Source organism: Hyperolius riggenbachi, chromosome 1 (assembly GCF_040937935.1).
Source record: "Hyperolius riggenbachi isolate aHypRig1 chromosome 1, aHypRig1.pri, whole genome shotgun sequence".
NCBI lineage: Eukaryota > Metazoa > Chordata > Amphibia > Anura > Hyperoliidae > Hyperolius > Hyperolius riggenbachi.
The window spans coordinates 347,412,338-347,427,967 of NC_090646.1; the positions used below are offsets into that span (position 1 = coordinate 347,412,338).

The 15,630-nt window shown below is 42.5% G+C and overlaps 1 protein-coding gene across 3 annotated transcripts in view; it reads left to right on the top strand.

Moving 5' to 3' along the window:
• Nucleotides 1–15,630, top strand: part of C2CD4C (C2 calcium dependent domain containing 4C) — an 82,522-nt gene that overhangs the window by 47,583 nt on the left and 19,309 nt on the right. Inside the window, exon 2 of one of the 3 annotated variants that reach the window (XM_068271247.1) lies at nucleotides 5,371–5,433. The exons of the other annotated variants lie outside the window; for them this stretch is intronic. The gene's annotated coding sequence lies outside the window, so the exon portion shown is untranslated. The remainder of the gene's footprint in view (nucleotides 1–5,370; nucleotides 5,434–15,630) is intronic. 3 annotated transcript variants of the gene reach the window in all.

Below are 15,630 nucleotides of genomic sequence, written 5' to 3' on the forward strand. Positions count from 1 at the left end.
CAGGTACAAAAGAGTCCCCACACTCAGAACATGAATAACGTTGTCCTGTGAAGTGAGACCTCAGTGTACAGGGTGGAGAGTCAATACTTTCTTCAGGATCAGACTCGCAAACAGATTCAGACTCCACACGATCAGAAGAGAATTTCTCAAGATTCATACTGGAATAAGCATGTGACGACAGTGTCTCTTTATTTGGATGAATGGGTTGGTGTGTGTGCAACTCATCCAAGATCGTCTGCCAAACATACATCACCGGATCCACCACACACTCGTCCCATTCATCAGAATCAATCAAGAGGTCTATAGAGTCGAGACAATCAATCAAGACATCCACGCTTTTTGCGATATAAAAATCGCAAAAGGCTTTCCAATTGAAGTCAAATTCCTCCATCAAGGCCCCAATCTCCCATGAGGCAAATGGAGGTTCAAACAGGCCAGTATCCAGATAATCTCCATATGGATGGAGATCTGGAACGAGCATCGATTTTTTTTTTTTAACCACTTTTATATAGTGTGCGATCCTACCTATGATAGGATCCACATATGCCATTGCCTCAGGAGCCGAACTCGAAAACAAATCGAGCATTCCCTCTGCCCTGGGAATTACGGTACGGCTGGTCATTCTGTGACATTGGCGGAGTCGTTTTCGTGGCCGGCGCACAAGACACGCACCGACACAATGAAAACCCTCCACCAGCGTATAATTTAGGGAAGACCCAGGCTAGGTGCACAGCCCCAGCAGAGGGAAATTCCCACCGGCAGGTGGCGCTGTGGAGTGCAGGCGAGCACAGCCACAGATGCCAGATGGGAATCGCACAGACCCAAGACAAGGCAGGGCTAAACAGCCCTCTAAGAGGCAGAGCACAGAGACAGAGATGAATGTGTGTTCTCCAATCTAGTCGCCACCCGGCGACGGAGAACACACATCAGCAGAATAAAAAGCAAGAACGCAATCGCCGAGAATGGCGATTGCCAAGAGACACCAGACAGAGCAAGACAGGACACGAGAATAGCAAAGGCACAGAAAATAACAAAGAAGATACGGAAAACAACAAACGCTAACTAAACGCGAACACCGCACTTAATCGCAACAGCGAACGCGTTTACGGCGTCTCCGCACGTTAAGCGCAACAGAGACAAGCACGCCACCCTGACTAACCAACGACACATAAACACGAAACAGAACGTGAACGCTTGCTTAACGGTTACCTCACCGAGCCTACAGCAAGCGTTCGTAACAGACAAGACAGACAAACGAGAAACAGGAATAAGGTAGAGGGATCCACAGCCACTACCGCTAGAGGCTAGTGCGATCCCGGCAAGACAGATCAGAAGGATCCACAGCGCTAGCGCTAGAAGCTAGTGCGATCCAGGCAGGACAGAACAGAAGGATCCACAGCGCTAGCAGCAGAGGCCAGTGCGATCCAGACAAGACAGATCAGATGAGGTAGCCAGTAGCAACCGCTGCTCCAGCTTACACTCCAGAATACAGATCAGATAGATCCACTGCCACTACCGCTAAGGGCTAGTGCGATCTAAGCAAGACAGATCAGAAGGGGCTACCAGTAGCAACCGCTGCTCCGGTTAGCACCCAGACAAACAGAACGATTTCCTGTCGACCACCGCTGGGACAGGACAATCGCAACAGACAGACAAAACAGATATGCAATCTAACTGCACTAGGAAACTGCCTAGTACAGTTCCAAGAATTATCCTAAGGTAAACTTTAACAGATCAACAATGGCTGACACTCCAGGAGTGTTTCAAACAAACCATGAAGGGGAAATGACCAGCAAAGCATTCTGGGAGCAAAAGGCTCTTATAGTGCCAGTCATCAAAGGAGGCAGATAGGGGATTTGCATAACTAATGTATGCAAATTCCTCAGCAGCAAAACAGACCAGAAACTTGCAATGGAAAGACAGGTCTCTTTTCCAGAGACCTGCCACCTTCAGACTCAAGAAATGGTCAAACAGCTGTCTGTCTATGCAGCGATCCGTCACAGGAGGGGTGTAGTATTTTCATGTTCGGTTGGGGTTGCCTTGCTTTTACTGGCACAATGCACTGAGAACTCTGGTGCCAAAACCAATGCCCCTGAGAAGTGGTGTAGTTAGGGTCCCCAGTGCAAGTTTTACATTGGGCCCCTGTAAAGTAATGGATATGGAGCACCAAAATCTTCCAAAAACAGCGGCAGTGACAGAGAGTTGTGAGCAGGAGGAGAAGTTTGCAAATGATTACCAGCATTCAAAGCGCATACAGAAGTGATCATTACCAGCATAGAACCAATGAAAAGCTAATATTGCAGTTAAAGGAGGGCACTTGATGGGCCCAGTGTGTGCGCTATCTTTGCATCCCCTATTGCTAGTGCCAAGATCTTTACAATGGTGCTCACTTACTAAAATTAGAGACAGATGAGGACATGTGGTCTTACAAGTTTGTATAGTTTTTTAAATGTCTGGTATTATTTGGCAATATATAGCAACCAGTGCAGTTTCTGGCCATTTTGGTGCCCCAGGCAAGGCACCCACTGCCTCCCTTTCCTCTTATAAATAAATTATAGCCTACGTTATTTGTAATAACAAACTAATAGATTACATACAGAAATTATGTTGTTCCTCAAAACAAGTTTAAATATAATTGGGAGTATTGAGCTTTTTACAAAAGGAAAAAAAAGCAAAAAACCGTAAGTCCTTTTTGGGGTCGTCCACTTCACCCCTCCATAAGCTTGAAGTATATAGAAAGGATTTTTGAAAAAAAAAACTCGTACAAAAATCTTCAAAGTACAAAAATATCAAAAGACTTTATTGACACAAATTTCCAAAAAAGTTCCATTAAAATTCTCTGTGAGAAATTCCTTGCAGGTACTTCAAAATGCAAAATGTGTAGCACAGACATATACTTCACTCATAAACTTAATGCAAATATAACAAGAGGCAACGACACGCTCGTTTCGGGCCCAGCAGGACCCTTCATCAGGCCGAGTTGCAGAAAGTTTTGTCTATAGAAAAAAACACATAACAGTTACATATGAGTAATGTCACTGTGTAAATCAATTTCCACCACCTCACAGAGGAAAAAAGATAAAAAGGGTGATAAAAAGACACAGTGTCCACACTGAAGGCCATATACATGGTCTTCGACACTTGTCAGGAAAGGAAAGTGTCAATGAGGAAAAGAAAAAACTTTGTACTTTGAAGATTTTTGTACGAGTTTTTTTTTTTTTTTGTTTTTTTTGTTTTTTTTTTTCAAAAATCCTTTCTATATACTTCAAGTTCCTCAAAACAAGTCAGTGACGGATATAAGAATTATTACCAGGACCCTCTTTGGCCCAAACGTACTAAAACCAGATAACAAATACTTCCTATAATTGTTCTGAGTGACGTGTAGCCACTATAAACAATACTGTTTATGTATAACCTGGCTCTTTACAGTTTGGAATATTGTCCTAAAAAATCCCGAAGATTTTAAGCAATCAATACAGTCCAATTATAAAACAATTACAGCTGAATTAGCAGATTACTAACACCTGTTGTATCACTGTTGTGCTATTTATGTCTCCTTTGTTTTGCTATTCAGCAGTGTCCATTTAGGTGTTAAAATGTATTATTATTATTGATTTATATAGCACCAGCATCTTCCGCAGCGCTGTACAATAGAATACAGGGTATAACAATACAAGGTATACAATACACACATTTGATACAAGACAAGAGGGTATAACAGCTAAAACAGTGAACAAATTGATAACATTTTACACAGAGGTGAGGGGTATGTACACCCATTACACAGCATTGTGAGACAAAAGGGAAGAGCCCCGGCCAAAAGGCCTTAGAGTCTAAACGTTTAAGGTGTAGTACAGTAGGTAAAGGAAGCTGTGTGTGGAGTGGTAGAAAGGGTTAGTGGGCGGTGTCCTAGGTAGGAGAGTATGCTTGACTGAAGAGGTGAATTTTCAGATCCATAAAGTCCTTTCTTAACCTCCTTGCTGTTATAAAAAATCCAGCAAGGAGGCAGCGCTGCACTTTTTTAAAATTTATTTTTTTAAAATCATGTAGCGAGCCCAGGGCTCGCTACATGATAGCCGCTGAGCGGCGGCATCCCCCCACCCACTCCGATCGCCTTCGGCGATCAGAGTATGCAGGGCTTCCCCGGTCGCCATGGCGACCGGGCGGGATGACGTCACCGACGTCATGGACGTCGTGACGTCAGAGGGAATCCCGATCCGCCCCTTAGCGCTGCCCGGCACTGATTGGCCAGGCTGCGCAGGGGTCTGGGGTGGGGGGGGGGGGGGGCGGCTCGGCGCGGCGGGTAGTGGCGAATCGGCGGCGAGCGGCGGCGATCGCGTACTACACGCAGCTAGCAAAGTGCTAGCTGCGTGTAGGAAAAAAAAATTATGCAAATCGGCCCAGCGGGGCCTGAGAAATCCTCCTGCGCAGGTTACCCCGAACTGTGTTTGGGATAACCGGCAAGGAGGTTAAAGGACAACTGAAGTGAAGAGAATATGGAGGCTGCCATATTTATTTCCTTTTAAACAATACCATTTGCCTGGCTGTCCTACTGATCTATTTGGCAGCAGTAGTGTCTGAATAACACCAGAAACAAGGATGCAGCTAATCTTTCAGATCTGACAACGTCAGAAACACCTGGGGCTTGATTCACAAAGCCGTGCTAACTGTTAGCACGCTGGTGAAAAGCCCATTATCACGCCTAAACTGAGTTTAGGCGTGATAAAATAAACTCGCGCACAAAGTTTTGCGCATAAAGTTTTACGTGCGTAAACTTTTACGCGTGCAAAGCTTACACACGCAACGCCATTAAACCCTATGTGACGTTTCGTGCGCACCACACTTTGCGCACGCAAAACTTTGCGAGTTTTTCCCTCAAAGCGGTGCTAACCTACTTAGTGCAATGCTTATCACGCCCAAAAGTCTTTAGGTTAGCACCTCTTTGTGAATCAAGCCCCTGATCTGCTGCATGCTTGTTCAGAGTCTATGACTGAAAGTATTAGAGGCAGATGATAGCCAGGCAACTGGTATTGCTTAAAAGTAAATACATATGGCAGCTTCCATATCACTCGTAACAGTTGTCCTTTAAAGCAACTCAAATAAGTGGATAAGAATACTAAGGAAAGCTGTGTGGTGTCCCCCTCCTTCAGGTATCAACCCAGGCGTTTGCCTGGTTTGCCTATGCCTAAACACATCCCTGATAGCATCCTCCACCTAGGTCATATCAGAATATAGTGAGGACAAGTTTACTGACTTTTAGGATCCTCTTTATAAAGCTACAAAATCGAATAGAAACCACTTGCTGCACTTTGCTGCGATAAAGATACATTATTGTTGGCATTTATTTATTTTTTGTTTTTATTATTCAAGGGTGTTTATTGAAAAAACAATAAAAACGTACAAACTACAATCAAATAGCGCAGATAAGGAAAGGTGAGTACAGAGTTCAATGAGTCAGATACAATAAGTGAACCGACTATAAAATCACAAAGGAAAGGGTACTGCAATGCAAGTGATAGACAACCACAAAAACAATGGCAAGATCAGTTGAGGCCCCTGTATTCCATCCATTTTTCCCAAATGCAATTACATTTATCCAGATTTTCAATGCTCCAAAAGTGTAGCCTGTCAGTTAACATAATTACATCTAATCTATCCTTTACTAATTGCAAATCCAAGGATGGAGAGCTCCATTTGAGAGCAATATACCAGTGTGCTGCCAGTAACATATACTTATAAAATGTAAAAAATGATTTGGGAGCTAAAGGATTATTGAAATAAAGTAGGCCCTGTAAGGGAGATATAGTAATATGAAATCCACAAACTTCAAAAAATAGCTGCTGCCAATCCTCCCAAAACTTTACAGTTGCAGGACAGGTCCAAAAAATATGGAAAAGAGAACCCAGGTTACCACACCCACGAAAACAATCAGGGGAGCTAGTAGGGAAAATTTTGTCCATGCGGGTCGGACTGTCATACTACCTCAACATTAATTTCACGGCAGTGTCTTTTAAAATATTAGAGTTAGTGACAGAGGCTACATTAGACCAACAAGAGGACCATTGAGAAGGACTAATCTGAGTCTGGAGATCACTTTCCCATGCTCTCATATAAGGAGTAATATCATCAGAATATGTATGCAATAAGAGACGATAAAGAGCCAAGATGATGCCTGGTTGCCTCTTACCTATAATATACATATTTTCAAAAGTAGGAGGATCAGAAGGGGAATAAGTGAGGAACTGGGATAACAAAAAATGATGGATCTGAATATAGTGGAAAGCTTCTTCCCAAGGAGCGTCCCTACCAAAATGAAGCTGTTGAAATGAAATAAATCTGCCTCCCAACCAAAACCTATGTGCTGTTACTAACCCTCGGTCTTCCCACCAACTAAAGTCCCCAGGATTAGAAAGGGCTGAAGTAAATCTAGTATTACTCATAAAGGAAAGTTTTGGAGAAGAAGCTCAATAAGGTAAAATTTAGAAGAAATCCGAGTCCAAAACTGCAATAGATGAGCTACTACCGGGTTCAATGTAGAAATCTGCTTGACCATTGTAGGTGATACATTAAAAATAAAGTGGGGAAGTTGAAAAGGTTGAATCGACTTATGTTCAAACTCCCACCAGGAAGGACCAAAGGATATCAGTCCCCAGTCCAAAACCTGCCCAAGTCTAGCAGACAATAATGCCACAGAGAGGGGAGCCCAATCCCACCTTGATTGTGGTGTCTATATAGAACCGAAGCACGAACCCTAGGTTTTTTTTATCCCAAATATATTTATTAAACAATGCCTGCATAGAAATCAAATTCTTTTTAGTTAAGGATATCGGGAGCATTCTGAACACGTAAAGCAACTTAGGCAATAGTATCATTTTGCAGGCTATTGCCCGACCCAACCAAGAAGTTTTAAAAGGAGCCCAACTCTTAAGTATAAATGTAATATGACTAAACAAGGGAGGATAATTAGCATCAAATAACTGATGAAAAGAGGGAGTCAAGTAAACGCCCAAGTATTTAAACCTGTGCTTTTGCAAAACAAAATCAACATTTGCTTCTATAAGTTTGATGGTATGAGGAGGCAGATTCACAGGCATAACAGTAGACTTAGCTGAATTAACAGATAAACCAGAATAATATTGTTGGCATTTATTATGGTATTTTTGAAAAACACACTAAATGTGATTTCTGCAACAAAGAACAAAATTATCACTGTAAATAGCTGAATTGGAAAAAAGCCACATTAAACCATTAGAATGGCTTTAAGAAGTGATAAGAAAGCAATAATGCTAGAATAACATGGTAATAAAGTAGCAATAAAAAGTAAATAGAAGGCATAGAGTGGCACTGTCATGGATATCGCCATCTTCAGAATAAGGATGATGTCACTATGTCAATGCAGAATAGTTCAGGCAGAGACAAATCTTATCATTATAAATAAATGAATCAGAGGGATATGTTGGGGGCAGATGACCAGCAGATTCAGTCAAACAGATTTGTGTGTGACCAGCTAAGTGTAGGTGTATATAAAGCATATAAAGAACAAGTCATCAACAGGGTTAGTGCAGAAAAGTGAGGAGAAGGAAACAGTTCATTTTCCAGCTTCATCCTATCTGCCAGTCAGTTATCCAGAGGGTCCATCTTATCCAGAGCTAATCTTATCTAGACTGCTATCCAGAGGCCAGATATTACATGAAATAAGTGGCTTACAAAAAGTCATTTCCAATTGTTTATAAACTGGAGACATGGGGGATCTAAAAAAGCTCTTATTTCAAGGTGTGACATGCACACACTGTGACAGCAGATTATGGAGACAGACAAGAAATGTAATGATAGTCTCAGTAGGCAGTTTATCAGTGGGTCCAAGCATCTCTATTGGCACAGTTGTACCAGAAGCTCAGAAGCTAGCAATGATAAAGAAAATATATCAAAAACTGGAACTTTGGAGGGAGAAATAGTATGTCAATAGTTAGTCTTAAAAGAGGTCCTACAAAGCAGATCTTCTGATTACGAGCCTGGAAAGAAGATAGCTCAGAAAAGTTAAAGCACACCTGACCTGAAGCAATGCTACCTAAGGTAAGCACAGAGGTATATTCATGCTGGATCCACATACCTCTGTGCATTGTTTTTGCCTCTCCTCTCTCCCTCTGGTCCCCGTAATCACTCCTTAAAAATGTTTCCTTTTTGCTAAAGTAAAATTTTCCAACAGGAAAAGGCAGGCTTGCCATGATGTTCCCTCCTATCATCACTACATTCCCTACTCTTCCCCACCAGAATTTATTCCCTTAAAGAACAAGTGACACCCATGCTAATCTAGAAATAAAAAACACATATGTAAATAGATAAATACTAGTTTTACTTAAATAACTGATGTATTGCACTGTCCACGTTATGATTCCTGTGAATTTTATAAAGGAAAAGCTGAGAATCCTATTCTAGACAGTTTCCATCTTGGTTACCTTGGAATGAAGCTAATCCTGACATCATTTCCTCCCTCACTCGTTTTTTCTCCTCTTGCTAATTGTGTATTTTTTTCCCGCCCTCCTCCCAGAATCTTCAGACACTCCCACTTAGGTCTATACTAGGAAGTGCACTGTCTTATGTCATTAGAAGGGGAGGAAAATAAAGGGAAGGGGAGGAATATACTATAGATAAAAAGACCCCCCAGCATGCAATTGTTTTGCCAGCCGATAGTATTGGCAATTAAAGGGCCAGTGCTCCTAAGGTATGTGATAACTCAAAACCATAACAGCAGAAAAAGTTTTGAAAGTTTTGAATGCAGGATTAGCATCTTTATCACTCAGGGCTGCCTTCAGGGCTTTACAGGTGGGACTGCAGTATGGGGCTCGAGTGAGTCTGGGGCCCAGCGAATGATGCCATAAACATGGACCCTAGCTGCAATTCTGTCACAAAATGTACAGGCTGTCAGTGATTGTGGCTGTGTTTGCCTCGGCCGGATGATTTTCATTCCGATTTTTTTATGATTTTGCCATGCTTGTGCTTTGCCATTCTCATTTCAGTGAATGAGAATCACATTGCAACCACTGAGAAAATGCTGCATACAGCACATTTGTGATTATTTCAAACTGATAGCACTGCTCAAGCACTGCAGTGAGAGTGATCCCATAGGATTACAGGAGTCACAGTGATTTGCTGATCTGGCAATCTCCTTAAATATGGGAGGTTTCCCTCAAAAATAGAGGGTGAGGGGCACCCAGTAGTTTTTTTTTCCAGTATGGGGCCCAGACATTTCTGATGGCAGCCCTGTTATCACTTAATACACTCAGACCAGTTGCTGTTGAAATTTGATTTTTATGAGGACAATCCCACTTTAAAAAGGAACTTCAGCCTAAACAAACATACTGTCATTAAAGGGACTCCGAGCAGTGCAGAAACTATGGAAAGATGCATATCATTTTAAAGCTCTCTTTCTCCTCTTTCCAATGATATATAAACCGCCACCCTACGCCTTTTAGTTTTTCGCTATTTTCGCGATTGAAATTGCCGCGGCCGCGATTTCGATCGCGAAAATAGAGAAAACTAAAAGGCGTAGGGCAACGATTTAGGTGTCGTCAGAAAGAGGAGAAAGAGAGCTTTAAAATGATATCCATCTTTCCATAGTTATATTGTATTACACAGGGCGACTTTTTGTCAAAGTCAGCAGCTGCATTCAGCAGAATGGAGCTTCTGACACTGGGGAAAGTGTCGTCCTGTGTAATACAATATAACTATGGCTTGATGGATATCATTTTAAAGCTCTCTTTCTCCTCTTTCTGACGACACCTAAATCGTTGCCCTACGCCTTTTAGTTTTCTCTATTTTCGCGATCAAAATCGCGGCCGCGGCAATTTCAATCGCGAAAATAACGAAAACTAAAAGACGTAGGGTGGTGGTTTATATATCATTGGAAAGAGGAGAAAGAGAGCTTTAAAATGATATGCATCTTTCCATAGTTTCTGCACTGCTCGGAGTCCCTTTAAGTTACATTACTTATGTTAATTAAAATAGATAGGTAATATAATCTCTTAAGGAAAAAGAGATTGCTGCGCCACCCGATAAATTTCCTTAGAGTCTAATCATACACCTAAAATCAATCATAGACCCAAATCCAAAGTGTACTTTCTTTTCAACAAGCCGTATGTCAGTGCGCTGTGTAGAAATCCTCTGGATACAACCACAAATTCAAAATGATCCACTGCGCGCTTCCATAACCTAAAAATAAATCGTATATAGTGTAATTTTGCTTTTACTACTGCTGCAGTTATATAACATCACACATCCAGCGTGCAGGTGAAAAATGAGTGTCCACTCGTGTTTATTTTTTGGTCATGGAAGCGCGCAGTGGATCAATATAATCTCTTATCACCCTGTTTTAAAAGAACAGGCAAATGTTTGATTTCATGAGCGCAGCCATCTTTTTGGTTGAAAGGAGGTGACAGGGAGCATGAGACACAGTTCCAACTGTCCTGTGTGCGGATCACCCCTCCCAATTGCTAGGCAAGGTGAATAACAACATAGGAAATCCCATCATGCTTTGCACAGCATCAGGGAAAAAAAAGCCCTGGCAGTTTTCTTTGATGGGTGGAGCTTAGCTAAAAATGCAGCTAACAATGATGCTTTGGTAAGAAAAACAAAGTTCTGATGCTGTGAAACTGTTAAAGAAACACCAGTTCTGCTGAGTAGATTTTTAGTCCGGAGGTTCACTTTAAGGAGTAAATGAAAGTCTGATAGCAGGAAACATCTCAACAAGCCTGCCCCTTCTTGTCTGAACATTTGACTTTAGCTAAAAGTTACATTTTTCAAGGAGTTATTACAGGAAAGGGAAAGTGAAGAGAGGAATAGACAATGCACAGAGGTATGTCGACCTAGCATGAACATACTCTGTGCTTACCTTAGGAAGCTTTTCCTTTAAACGAAAAACGAGGTGAAAATAAACTGATGAGAAAAATAATCATATCTATTCTCCTTCCCATAAAAATGACTTTTTTTTAGATATCTTACATACTGTATTTATTTTATATTTGAATCTACTTTTTAAGTTTTACTGTTTCATTGTCTCTGCTCAATTCAGACTGACAAATTCAGTGAAGTATGCCAGAACTAAAACTCTTTTTATCTCAGTCCTGCCATTTTCTGCCTGGAAAGTGTTTTATGACTGCATTTTTTATCAGTGAGGGATACATTATTGTCTGACCAGGTCCTGACTGGTAAAAAATTCGGGCTAGAGCTTTTCAATGCAAAAATATCAAAACTTTATTAACGCAGACATAAAAAGAATAAAAATTCTCTGTTGGAGGTTCCTTGTGAATATATCCAATACAAAAATACAGTACAGACATCAGCTTAATCGTAGACTTAGTGCAAATTTTGAGAGAGGCAACGACACGCTCGTTTCGGGCACAAAGGGCCCTTTCTTCTTTCCCACTGACGAGTGTGGAGGTCTGTCGATATGAGACCTGGTGCCCACATGGCGTCATCATTTTTCACCCTTGGGGCCTTTTCTCTGTGAGGTGCTGGTTATACTTTTCCTATACATTTTATTGTTACTAATATACATTTATTCATATGCTTTTTTTGTAGACAGTGCTTTCTGCAACCTGGCCTGATGAAGGGCCCTTTGTGCCCGAAACGAGCGTGCCGTTGCCTCTCTCAAAATTTGCACTAAGTCTACGATTAAGCTGATGTCTGTACTGTATTTTTGTATTGGATATATTCACAAGGAACCTCCAACAGAGAATTTTTATTCTTTTTATGTCTGCGTTAATAAAGTTTTGATATTTTTGCATTGAAAAGCTCTAGCCCGAATTTTTTACCGATTGGGTCCTTTCTACATATGTAACGTGTTAATAGGGGAAAGTGGATTACCCCATAAAAGGATCATAAGGTTTTTTCTTTTTCCCTTTGTGTAAAAAGACGCTACTCCCAACTATATATGAAACAGGTCCTGACTGGACAGAGACTGTCACTTGTGTACCTGGTGTTTAACACTTTTAGGGCTGGTGCACACCAAAACCTGCTAGCAGATCCGCAAAATGCTAGCAGATTTTTAAACGCTTTTTTTTATTTTTATGAGGCGTTTTGCTAGCGTTTTGCGGATTGCTGCTGCGGTTTTCAGTATAGTAGATTTCATATATTGTTACAGTAAAGCTGTTACTGAACAGCTTCTGTAACAAAAACGCCTGCAAAACCGCTCTGAAGTGCCGTTTTTCAGAGCGGTTTGCGTTTTTCCTATACTTAACATTGAGGCAGAAACGCATCCGAAATCCAAAAAATGCCTCACCCAGGCATTTTTCGTTTCTGCAAAACGCCTGCCGCTCTGGTGTGCACCACCCCATTGAGATACATTGACCAAGCAGATCCGCAGCCGCAAGCGGATCTGAAAACGCCCAAAAAGCCGCTCGGTGTGCACCAGCCCTTATACAGAGAAAGGAACATATCATATATATTTGTGTTCTTGGCACTGTACAAATACATGTCTATCGCATCATGTCACCTCGATAATCCTTTAAAGAATCTTGGATGTTCTCAGTCTTTTACTCAAAGATGTATTACATTTAGTCTTTCATATTACCATAACTTCTGGGTCTCAAAATTATAGTCCAGCAAAGGTAAAAGCTTACGGTAGTAGAGCTGTTTGTTCATTCCCTTTCTGCTGGATTTCTCCAATATTGAATCTTGCGCTCAAAAATTGGATACTTGGAATATGAGGGTTGCAGTTAAATACATGGGCCCATATGCAATTAACTTTTTCTCTTGAGTTTTCTCCTAGGTGATATTTTCACACATTGTAAATAAGATACCTTTTAAACTACCAGCAAGCAAGAAAATACTTTTTCAATTGAAAAAAAAAACAGTTTAATACACATGGTCTTGATCTTACCAATGAGATTGTCTAGGTTATTGCTGCTTTTGTGCAATTGCAATTGGAGCAGCTTTTTGACATCTCATTGTTATTCCTCATCTTTGAGGAGGTAAGAGTTTCTGTTTCTGGGCTCTCTCTGACCCTGATTGCTTACCAGAAAGCTAATACACAATAAAAATGTGTACCCATAATATATTCTAAACTGTCCTAGTAACAGGAAAGGTTTAAAACGTATTTGGTTGCTAGGTGGGGAGAATAGATGTTTCCAGGAGCTACAGTGTATGGAAAAAGTATTGTAGCACTTAGGCATATACCACTTAACATTTTAGTTCATCTTTAGTTTGATTACATTTATTTATTCATTTATTGTATTTATAAAGCGCCAACATATTACGCAGCGCTGGACATTAATTTAGGTTACAGACAATATTTAGGGGTGACATACAGCAATATGACAATACAGGAATACAAGAAAACAAGATCACACAGCACAGTATGAGTACAAGGTAATGCTTAGTCAGTCACTGGAGGGGAGCATGGAGATTAGGCAAGTTAGGTTCACTCAAATGCATAGCATGGGTTCACAGTAATGGAGGTGCAAGATCAGGTAGGACACAAAAGGAGGAGGACCCTGCCCAAAGGCTTACAATCTAGAGGGAGAGGTAAGGACACGAATGGTAGGGGACCAGAGTTCAACTATAGGTTTAGAGCACTTGTGAGGGGTAGTAGGCCAGAGTGAAAAGGTGAGTTTTGAGGGCTTTCTTGAAGATGTTGAAGGAGGGGGCTGCCCTAATGGGTGAATGTAGGGAGTTCCATAGTGTTGGAGAAGCTCTTGAGAAGTCCTGGAGGCGTGCATGGGACTGGGTGATGCGGGGGGGCGGTTAGGCGCAGTTCATTGGAAGAGCGGAGTGAGCGGCTAGGTGTGTACCTCTGAGTAAGATCGGAAATGTAGGTTGGACAGGTTTTGTGGACAGATTTGTAGGTCAGACACAGTATCTTGAATCTGATTCTGGACTGGATAGGAAGCCAGTGGAGGGATTCTAGGAGGGGATCTGCCAGGTGGAGCGATGGGAGCAGTGGATAATTCTGGCTGCCGCATTCATGATGGACTGCAGTGGGGCTGTTCGGGTCATAGGGAGACCAGACAGCAGGGCATTGCAGTAGTCAAGGCGGGAAATTATGAGGGCATGGATGAGGAGTTTGGTGGTGGCAGAGGTCAGCAAAGGGCGAATCTTACAGATGTTACGAAGGTGGAAGTTGCAGGACTTTGTAAGGTTTTGGATGTGGGAAGTGAAGGAGAGTGCGGAGTCCAGGGTGACACCCAGACAGCGGGCTTGAGAGGTAGGGCGAATGGTAGTGTGGTTAACAGTGACATTCACATCTGGGAGGTTCTGGATGGCCAGGGTGGGAAGATCATAAATTCCGTTTTGTCTAGATTTAGTTTCAGGAATCTAGCGGACATCCAGGAGGAGATGGCTGATAGGCAGGAGGAGACCTTGTCCATGGTAGTGGTGGATATGTCAGGGGTGTGGAGGTAGATCTGCGTGTCATCTCCATACAGATGAGAGTTAAAACCCATGGAGGAGATAACCTTGCCAATGGAGGATGTGTATAGGGTGAACAGTAGGGGGCCAAGGACCGAACCTTAAGGGGCTCCCACCGAAAGGTGGTTGGGGATGGACGAGGACTCATTGAAGGATCGGTTGAAGAGGTAGGATGAAAGCCAGGACAGGGCGAGATTGTGAATGCCCAAGGACTGGAGGGACTGGAGGAGTAGGGGATGATCTACTGTGTCAAAAGCTGCTGACAGGTCAAGGAGGAGGAGAATGGAGTATTTACCTTCAGCTTTAGCTAAGGCAAGGTCGTTACATAGTTACATAGTTATTTTGGTCGAAAAAAGACATACGTCCATCGAGTTCAACCAGTATAAAGTACAACACCAGCCTGCTCCCTCACATATCCCTGTTGATCCAGAGGAAGGCGAAAAAACCCTTACAAGGCATGGTCCATAGTTACAGTTGACCACTTTGGTGAGAGCAGTTTCGGTTGAGTGGGCAGGCCGAAATCCAGATTGGAGTGGGTCTAGCAGTGAGTTGGCATTGAGGTACTGGGTCAGGAGTTTGTGAACCAGACGCTCAAGGAGTTTTGAGGCAAAGGGGAGGAGGGAGATAGGACGGTAGTTGGAGGGTAGCGAGGGGTCGAGTGAGGGTTTCTTGAGCAGGGGTAGTACAGTGGCCTGCTTGAAGGGGAAGGTGCCTGTGGATAGGGAGAGGTTGAACAGGGTAGTGAGGACTGGGGCCAATTCCGTGAAGTAAGGCTGGAGTAAATCAGAAGAGATGGGGTCAAGGGGGGAAGTAGTGGTATGGGAAGTCTGCAGTAGGTGGTTGACTTCCTCGGTGGTAGTAGGAGTGAAGGATGTGAGGGGAGGATAGGGTGGAGGAGGAGCTGGTTGGGAGGGGGTGATAGGTGAAGATTGGAGATTGGATATTTCCTGGCGGATGGAGACAATTTTGTTGGTGAAGTGGGTGGCTAAATCTGTGGCAGAGAGGGAGGAAACTGAGGGTGGGGGGTGGGTTTAAGCAGGGAGTTGAAGGTGGCAAAAAGACGCTGGGGGTTGGAAGCTTGTGCTCCGATGAGCTTGGTAAAGTATTCCTGCTTCGCATGAGCAAGGGCAGTGTGGAACTGCAGCAGGTTGGTCTTGTACTGTAGGAAATCCTGGTTAAGTCTAGTTTTTCTCCATTTCCGTTCAGTGGCGCGTGTTTTCCTCTGGA